At 44.5% G+C, this 10,093-nt stretch overlaps 1 protein-coding gene across 1 annotated transcript in view; it reads right to left on the bottom strand.

Moving 5' to 3' along the window:
* Positions 1-10,093, bottom strand: part of SPRTN (SprT-like N-terminal domain) — a 38,889-nt gene that overhangs the window by 19,591 nt on the left and 9,205 nt on the right. The gene's annotated exons all lie outside the window — the stretch shown is intronic.

Below are 10,093 nucleotides of genomic sequence, written 5' to 3'. Positions count from 1 at the left end.
CACACATAGCTCATCATGTTTGACCATTATAATTGTATTTTCAAAGTTATAAATAACACATTAGCTTGGTTTATGTGTTCATGCAAGCCAAGCTATAAACTGGCAGATGAATGAAATTAACTGTCTCCAGAATTCACATTCCTGACACTTACTCAATTATTTGATCATCATAATTGCTCAGAGCAAGAGCTAATTGGAAAATGACATGTATTTATCTTCTCTATACAGGAGGAGAGATTTATCAGGTATTTTACTGCAGGCACTTTCATTACATCCAATATTCTGGAAGAAAAAAAGTTTTTTTTTAAATGGGCTGGGCCCAAAACCACAAAGTTTTTTTTGCTAGCTAGATGCTTTCCCAGCCTTAAAACAGCTCCAGTATTTTCCATTGCAAGAGTTTGAACACATCTGTACTGCAGCACATGCAAGTACCTTGGCACACATGTATGGGAGCTGCAAGCCAGACTTGCCCCCAGGTGTCTACAGCACTAGATGTGTTCTGTATATCTGTATTCGTGCTGACACTGTAGCAGTACATGTTTGGCTTTGACTACGATCAGCTCCCATGGTTGGGAGCTGATAACAGAGAATATTGATTGGCTGAGGCAGAAGAGCCTCTCAGGAGCAGGAAAGGCAGATCCTGGTGTAGAAAAGACTAATTCCCCATGTTGTCAGTTCAAACTCTGCATCAAGACCACCGTTTGAAACAATAATACCTTTGGAATATTTTTGTCACTCTCCTCACTCAGATGTTCTGCTTAACATTGCAAGTCTGCATGCACACACACATCCACAAGTCTGTGCACTTTATTATTAAATGAAAGTCTAAGCAGCGGGTGCCAAAGCAGAGGAGTGGGGACAGGAAGTATCAGGAGGTGGAACATGCAAATCCAAACCAGTTCCCTATTTCTATTATTAGCCCTGGCATTGTTTGGGACTGGAATATTTAATTTGTTTAACTAAGAGACAAGCAAGCACTTTTCCAGGCTGTGTGGAGGGGGAGGAAGCTCATCTATCAACTCCGACAGTTTGCAACCTATTGTCTGCAGGCCCTGAGGGGAATCTGTGGGTTATCTGTAGGGGAAAGAGCTAAGAAAATCAACCCTGTTGTCAGTTGCCTTAAATTCATGACAGATGGTCTGCACCTCTGCTGGAAAATATTTGGGTCTGCAAATGAAAATTGGGTAAAAGCTGGTGTGTTTTCCTCCTGCTGTTTGTAACCAGTTCAGGCATCAGCTTTTGTCTGCTTGAAAACACTTCCAAAGTTCTCCACGGAACACGTAAGGACAAAGAGACATGCTGCACTGGATCTTGCCCTGAGCCTTAGCTGCCCTGCTAAAACTGCACAAGTAGTACAGGACAGCTCTGGGAAGCTCGCTGTATTGCAGGCAGAGTCCTAGGGGCTGGTACTGTCTATATTGGATGAGAAGCCATTAACCAGATGAGTAACTATAGTTTGTCAAAGAGGAGACTAAGAAATGAGTGCTGTACAGACTATTTGTACTTACAGCAAGACATTGCTGATAGTGGATGTTTTTACAGAGTAGTATGAAAAAGTATACAATTAAAGAGTGAAAAATAACCCCACCATGGGTGGCTATGGAGCTTGTAGTCCCTGTGGTCCCTGGGTAAGAGTCAGATCCACTGAACTACCTGCAAGCACAATTTTGTTTTACTGCTTAATGGAGACGCCCTGCAGTTTGGAAAAGAGGGGTGCTGAGGACACTGGGTACCTGCCATTCCTATTCGCGTCTCTGCTATGCACACAGCCACAATAAGATGAAAGTGAGGACAATGCCACGGCTTGGTGTCCTGTGGGCGACTCCAGATAGTGGACAAATAGTCCCCGACTGCGCTGCTGTTAAGATGTGACCCATAGCGTAAATCAGTAACCTGAGGGCACCACAGAACATCTGACTTGGAAAATGCAGGCTCCTTTGTTGCCAGCTTCAGGGACATGCTCCTCCGGAGTCCAGGCTGGCACATCTTCGCCCTGCCCGTCGGCACCGGCAGTAACACCGGCACCAGCACGAGCACCGCCCCGTCCCGCTCCCACGCCTCCCGCAGCGCCGCGGCGGCATCGACAGCAGGGGGCGGCAGCCGCTGCCGCACCCCACCGTCGCCTGCCCGTACACAGCCTGCATCCCAGAAAACCCACCTCCCCGCATACAGCTCAGTGTCCCAGCAGCCCCACAGCCAAAGACACCGGCAGACCTCCATCCAAATGCCTAGTTCTTTAGCCCTGCAGACCTACAGCCTAGCATCCAGCCCCAAACACTCAAATCCCTGAAAACCAGCACTCCAGCAGCCTTACAACCCAGAAGTCCAGCAGTTACTCTGCCCTACCGCCTAGCATCCCCACAGCCCACCATCCAATCACAACATGCAAGCTGTGTGGGAATCCCAAAGCTCCGCAGCTCAGCACCCCTGCAGCCCCACAGCCAGCAGCTTAGCAGCACAAGCATCTCAGCATCCCAGTGCAGGGCATGCAGCAAGCGTGGCTGGCACAGTGCTTCTGCTTGTGGTTCTAGGTTTTATTGTAGTTTCTTCACTCACAGGCAATGAACACTGACTGTGAAGGTGGTTGTAGTTACACTGGGGCTTTTTCTTGCCTGAGGCCCTGTTATATACTGTACTGGCAGAGGATCTTCAATTCCTGGGAGCTGGAAAGGTCTTTCTAGAGTGGGCTTACCACAGCCTAAGGAGGCAGCTTTACAAATGCAAAGGGTGCAGCTATGGTTACTGGTGCACTCCTGGTTGCATTGCTGCATAGGGCTGGAGGGAGACATTCAGTATGGGAAAAGAAAGGCAGCAGCTGCCTCTGCAATTTCTTGGCTCCAGTGTTAAAGCCTAGTACTTCATCGTGAGCTTGGCCTCCATCAGGAACACTCCCTCCCCATGAACAGTAACAGATTTTTCTGCAGGATTTTAGCATCAGAAATGAATACTGGAAACCTGGTGATTTTGTTACCCTGGGACATTCATTTTCCTGACTGAACTGACATGATTGCATTTCTGCATCTGGAAAATTCAATCAATATATTCAGAAAAATCCCTCCACACCCCCCCCCCCCCCCCATTTTTTTGTCTATTACTGTTCACTTTCTTGTCCTGCTGAGCCTCATGCTGGCAGCTCCTTGCAGGAGGCTGGAAGCATGTTCAATCTGACAGAGCATTTCTCTGCTGCCTGCCTTACAGCAGAGCTAGTGCTATAACCAAAGCAATGGCACAGGTGCACTGCTCTTCTGTGAACATATTCCAAATGCACATATGGCTTGTCTTAGCTGGAGCTTCATCCTATTTTTCATTTAGGCACAAAATTACTATTTTGAACAGAGAGCAGGTACTTGAAGTGGAAAAAGCCCCACAAAATAGGGTAGTAAACCAAGACATGGAAAACAATTTGCAGGCAAATAATGAAAATGCAGATTTAGTCAGGAGAAGTATTTTACTTTGGTACTTACAAGCTGGTTATTATTTTTTTAATCACTTAAAAGTAAAATTATTTAAAGTGTAGAAGACATTTGAATAAAGAAAACACTATTCTAAATGTCAGCAATGGAAAAATGTGATGCTTTGATAGTCATAGTGGGTTTCCTTGTTACTTTTATTTGAGAAATATATTTGGTATGTTTTCTTTTGTAGCTCCCTCATGAAGAACAATAATTTTAAGGAATCAGTATTTTTCAATTAGAAAATATTTTGTTGAAAACTTCTGTCTGGAAAAAAACACGATGGAAATAATGTGAAAAGTCTAGCAAGAAGCTTGTAGTTCCAGATGTGTTGTTCTGCTTCCCCTGATATCCCAAAGGTACTTACAATTAAAGTTCAAGGATGTGGTGCCCGTGGAACTAACTACACATCTTCTGACTTTTGTTCCTGTCAGCTCAGCGTGATGAGACTGCTGTTTTCAAATCTGAGCTAACTTCATTCTCATACCGAAGGGAGTAAGCAAAACCCCAGCTATTCCCAGGGAGAAATCAGGGCCATTGTACCAGAAGCTTTCTCCCATCTTATATCTGGCTGTGTTGTGTTTGGAAGAAAGATGCACATGGCAGTTACAGTCCAATCCCAGCCCTTCTCCGGTGAGTCAGAGTCAGCCCTTTTGGTCTTACGGATCTTAAGCCATGAGGGAAGGATTGCCTTGTGGCTTAGAATAAGGACTGTGAGTCAGAAGAGTTTATTAATGAAAAAAATAAATAGTTCCTTTCATTTACTAGAAGATGTGTCTAACCAACTTAAGGAAATTGCCACTAGGAAATTTCAGCTGTAGGCATTTTGAAGCTTGAAGGGGTTAAAAATAAAATTAAATTAAATTGACATTTGATAATTTTTGCAGCCACTCTACATTTATCCATAGCCAGTTGTCCTGATAGGAAAAGGGCAGGCACCAGGGTAAATACAAGAAATATCTTGATCTGAGTTTCAGGCTAGCTGAACTGTTGATTAAACTGGGAATGCTGATTAGACATCAAGCTGTGACCCACCACAATTCAGTCAGGTTACTCCTGCTGCTTAGCCAGGCTTGAGTTAAATTGAAGAGCAGGATAGAGTCTTGGTGTGTTTATCAGCTCTGAGCAGTGTGTTTCTAGGCAGATAACCTGCAAGTACCTCCCTGCTCAGCCCTGGAGGCTTACAGGGGATTCAGTAGGTTGCCTGTGTGCTGGTGATTAAAGTCCTTCAGAAAAAAGCCAACAACAAACCAATGACAAAAAAAACCCCACCAAAAACCTACTCAGCTTTGGACCAGTCCTTTAGAAATCAGTTATTCAGTCTGTATAGTTAATGATCAGTTGGTGGGTTATTAGCCAAATGTGAAATCAAGGATGATTAGAGCTTAAAGAAAAGAAATTAACTGCTCAGTGACTGCAATCGAACACAATATTCAGTGCTGGGTTTTTTGGTTGGTTGGTTTTGTTTGGTGGTGGTGTTTTATTGTTATTTTTTTCTATCTAGGTTCCCCCAGAGGCTGATAAGGCATATTTGAATTTGTCTAGGAAATGGTACCGTAGTAACAACCCCCTAGGAAGCCTGTCACTTTGGTGCAGGTACCAGTTTGGCATACCGGGCCTTTGATCTTTATAGTATATTTAGCATTGCCATTTATTATTGAGTGTGTTGAAAAGGTGAAATAGGTCCCTTGTTTAAGTAGGACAATTTATTGCTGTCATTTAGCTTTTGAAGGACAAGCCATGCAGAAGAGCTACAGACAGGGTGGGAGGCCATTACAAATATTACAGTGAGGGAGAAAGAGCATTGGAATGCATCGTAGGCTTTATCTGGTTTCCTTTCTGTTGTCAGTGAAAATCACCACAGAGCCACTGCACTTGACAATCCTTGGATTCTTTTCCAAAGGTACGGTTGGAAGAGCAACTGTCAGGAAATATCAGCACATCCCAGCTGCCTAAAGATAAAAATCAGCTATCTCTAACCATTCCTGACAGCCCTGGATGTCTCACCTTGCTGGAGATGCCTCAGCCTCTGGAGGCAACTGCAATATGCAACTGTCTGTACCATTAGAAACTTTGTCCTGCCATCTATACCGAGCTTTTCTTCATGTAATTTAAGCTCATTATTTCTTGCCTTATTTACCTCCACATGCTGTGGAGAATAGATTATTCCCTTTCTCTTCGATGTAGCAAAGTCAAATTGTGTTCAGATCTTCATTGTTCATAGTGCCCTTTCCTGAGGGCAAGCCATCCCTCCTTTGCCTCACTGCCTGCCCACGAGCCAATGATAACCAATTTACTTCAGAGCAGCCTGGGAATGGCACTCTCCACATGTTTCCATTTTTGTTGCATTGGTTTTACTCATTGCTACCTTTCCAGTCTTAACCACCTGCTAGATTTGCCTCTAGTTTCGAGTCCTTTTAAGTGGGCATTCCTGCCCCAGAGCAGAAATGCCTGGGAGCACCCACAGCACATTCCTGCTTTCTCTGCACCCACTTTGCTCCTTGCTTCCCTTCATAAAAGGCAGCTCCCAAACCTGTGGGGAGTGCACTACACACACACACAACCAGCAAAACAATCCAAAACATGAGAAAAATAACCCCAGAGCTCTGTATATAATCAGTACGTGGAACTAAACAGAGATATGTAACCCTTCCCCCCCCCTTTTTTTTTTTTTTTGTTAATTGTTCCTCTGAACATTTTTGTTTCATCAGATGGCTAATGATACATGAGACCTAGCTAATGTGTGCCTCCTGTCAATGGCTCTTTGTTTTCTTTTAGTGTTTTTTTTTCCCCTTTATTTTTGCCCTGACCCTATAATAATTTCTTTGTTCCCTTTGGTAAGCTGGCCACTTGGATTGTTATACTCCTGCAAGACAGGCTTGTCTTAAACCTGGCTGTATTATTCTTAATAGCAGCAGCACCTGCTTGAATCACAGTGATGCATAGCAGCCAGGGCACTCTCTGCTAAAATGCAAAAAATGCAACAAATAGCTCTGGAGTGACCAGGACAAAAAAGATGGAACCCCAGATAAGAAAGTGCCTTATTCTTATAAAACCAGACTAAATACTTAGGGCTTTTCCTTTGCAGGTACTTTATTGCCCTTGTTAATGGCAGGCTCTCTGTCTATACTAGTGTAGGCCAGCAGCAAGGTACTAACAAATTAACAAACAAAGCAGAGGCAGGGTGCAGACCCAGGTTGTTACCCTTACAGCTAAACAGCTGTCATTGTCCTTGCAAGAGTTTGTCCCAGACCAAGCAAATATTCCTGCAGCCAATGTCCAGGCATGTTTCAGGAGTCAGAGTGGGCCAGGAAGGATTCCCAGCAGGCAGTTTGGGCAGTGCTCCTGCTCCAAGGGGACAAGAACTCATCCTCCTGGGGATGGCTGGGCACACCGATGGGTCTTGGGGGTGGAAAATGTTCCCTGGCCAGTCTTATGAATTTATGAAGCTGCAGCCTTGGTGTCTTGGCACTGCACAGCGTTTCATGGATTTGCTCATCCCAGCAACCCTGCAGGGCAGGGAAATGATGATTAGCCCAAGCCTGAGGTCTAAAACAGACTAGTGGGGACACTGAAGGGGCAACGTGGCTTCAGAGAAGCCTGCAGGTCCCACAGCCTGCTTGTTTCTCAACCTCCTGCCCCAGATGCAGAGCTTGAAGTCCCTTGGGTTGGTGAGAATAAGCCAGCCAAGATATGCCCCATGTCCAGCAGGGATGCTGAACTGTCTGTGACCACATGAAGCAAGACAAGGTCACCTCCTCTGAGCTCTGCAGCTGAGATGAAAGGCAGCCTGGTGAGGCTGGGAGTTAAAGCACATACTGAGCAAGACCAGTTCTGAAAACAACATCGAGCTTGCACTTAACTTGGCCCTTAGGAACTTGCAGAAGCTTAGGCAGGGGCCTGGCTCCTCTGTCTTGTATGCTTTGCCTTACTGGGATGCCTTAGGGTCTCTTTAGAGTCCACACATCAAATCCATACAGATTGTTTGTGCAAAGGATATTGCTGAGCTCCATAAAATCAGAGGGTGCTTACACTTTTCAGTCAAAATCTCTGAAGTTTCTTTGCTGAGAAAAACAGAAAGCAGTTCAGCATCACAAATTGTGTGCATTTGTTTTCCCCATGTCTGTGTTAACAGGGAGACAATCAGGTTTTTTTAGGTACTGGGTCACCTTTCTCTTCTTTTGGATCCTGTATATCACCATGGTGTTACAGCAAATCTGTGTTTCTTAGTTAAGGCAGTATATGAAAATGCTCTCTTTTATCTACAATTCTATTCAGAGATACTTTTTTTACATATATAAGCAATATCATTATTTTGATACTCAGTCACAGCTAGACGTTTTGACAGAGCACCTTCAAGATTCCAGAGCCTGCTTCCAGCACAAGCTTAATGTCCCTGCAGAGCCCTGTGCACCTAGGCTGGGGCTTTGCAGCAGGAGGAGGGAGGTGTTAGGAGCTGTAGCTCCCTGCTAGCAGGGATGATGAGCAGCCCTGCCTAAGCCATCCAGTTGCAGCAAGCTCACCCCTAGCCATAATGCAGTGATGAGCTTTGCTTTGGCCAGTGGAGAGCACAAAGCTCTGCTGGGCAAGGATGGATCCAGGCTGCAAGGCTTCAGCTGTATTTACTTCAGACTTTTGTTCTTCCTGGCTGATCTCTCACTGACACCTGCACAACTCTTGCATGGTGGGAGTATTTGCATCTTTCCCTGCTCCAGGGTGCTGACAGTGGAGGTGTCACACTGGGTGGGGTGCCAAAATTGGACCCCATGAAGGAGGTGACACGTGTTCATGGTCTTTCCCTAATTGTTATTTTCTTTGCTAAGTTTTTTCCTTGCTCAGTATTGCCTCTGGTAGGAAATACACTTCCCTTGCAGTATCAACACTGTTTAAAAGCAAAAAGAAGACTCAGCAAAATGGAAGCTACCAGCACAAAAAAAAAAAAAAAAAAAAAAAAAAGGAAAAAAAAAAGGAAATCCTAGCGAGAAGTCTGGGTTTTATCCACTCTGCTGTTCACTAGCTTTAAGGAAACCAAAAAGCAAAGCAAAAGCCAACAGAGTGAGTTGTGCTGGGCTACTGGAGAAGCAGGAGCTGTGCTAAATGGGGAAGGCTGCGGAAAGCATCACCCTGCAGACAGCAGCAGATTTTTGAGGTCTGCCTCTTTGCTGAGCACCATTCTGTAGCAAATCAGAGCCCATGGGGTAATTAACACAGTTGTGTTTTGGACTGGTTTAAGAGATTGTATTTGCTGAGCTACCTGTGGAGTGCAATAGCGGCAGCAAGCAGCTTCCTGCCAGCACAACTTGGTTAAATTGACTGCAACAAGCAACCAGCCAGCCTTCTGGAACAACTTGCTGAGTGATTTTTGCCTCTTTGTCTGCAATGACAAGCTTCTGAGGACAACAGTAGCATTTTAAAACCCACACACAGAGCCAAAAAAGCTTGTGGACTTTTCCCTCCTCCTCTCTGGCAAATACTTTGCTGCCTATTTTACAATGCCATTTCTATTGAAGTAAAGTGAAGATAAGAAATGTTTGCCTGTGCTGGCTCACTCGGTTTTCCATGTGTGGCTTCTGGCTCATTTGCCATGCGTCCCTTCTGAGGTCTCAGTCCACCTTCAACTGCAAGCTCCTAGGTCCTCACTAGGCTTATTGTGCCAACACAGCTAGCACTCTATTAATCTCCTGCTCCTGATGCCTTTACTTTGGTGGGAAATCTTTGGTGCCTTTTTCTAGTGACTTGTATTTGTGGCTAATGAGGCTGGTGTTCAGAGCCCTTAGGTCACCTCTCAATGAAAACCTCTCTCCTTAACTCTTGGAGCAGGGGGAGGTTCATCATTTTCATCCCTCTTGCCTGGAACTCTTTCAAAGGTATGAAGAGCCATAAAGCAGCAGCAGAAGTAGGTCTGAAGCCTGGATCACATTATCTACCAGTAATGCTTTGCCCCTGTTCACATCTTTCATCTGAGGAGTCCAAGACATCTAAGAAGTATCTTCTCTGTGATAGTTTTACGCTATACCTTTAAAAATTTTTCATGGATCTTGAACAGGAAGTAGTAAAATGTAAATAAATCACTACTGGGTGTGAAAAGGAAAATAGTGATGGTTCTAAACAATCCCATTGGAAGATATAAAAGACTTAAGCTAGTTGTACCAAAACAATCTTCTCTCTCTTCTTGCTTCCTCAGGCTGGGAGATACTAACTGGCTTTACTGACCTTGGCTGCACTGCTTCTGTTGTGACTGGTGTTAACTTCTCTGCTTCTGTCTCTTGTTGCTTTTGTACAGGAGGGTAAGGGGGAGGCAAGGAGGAAGAAGATAGTAGCTTCCCCTGGTCCTTGGCTAGGAGCATTCTTGTGCTGTTTATTAATTGTAAATACTGAAAATACTGTATATTTGCACATTTCATTGCATTTCATTGTAGATTGTAGTTTTGCTAGTAAATACAGCTTTCATTTGCTTCCAGCTGAGCTAGTCTGGCAAATATAGTGTTGGGGGGAAATTTCAGCCCACCACACTTCTCATACATTGATTAACTGAGGCTCAGTTTTCACTCTACAGAAGTTACTCTACAGAAGTTTTCCTGCAGAGTTGTTTTTAGGCACAAAAAGTCTGCCTCCTTTCTCCTTCTCCAGCTAAGAAGACA

The sequence above is a fragment of the Melanerpes formicivorus genome, unplaced genomic scaffold (genome assembly GCF_026170545.1).
Source record: "Melanerpes formicivorus ecotype bairdi unplaced genomic scaffold, bMelFor1.0.p_v2 SCAF_2, whole genome shotgun sequence".
Taxonomy (NCBI): domain Eukaryota; kingdom Metazoa; phylum Chordata; class Aves; order Piciformes; family Picidae; genus Melanerpes; species Melanerpes formicivorus.
This window is presented reverse-complemented; position numbering and strand designations above follow the sequence as displayed.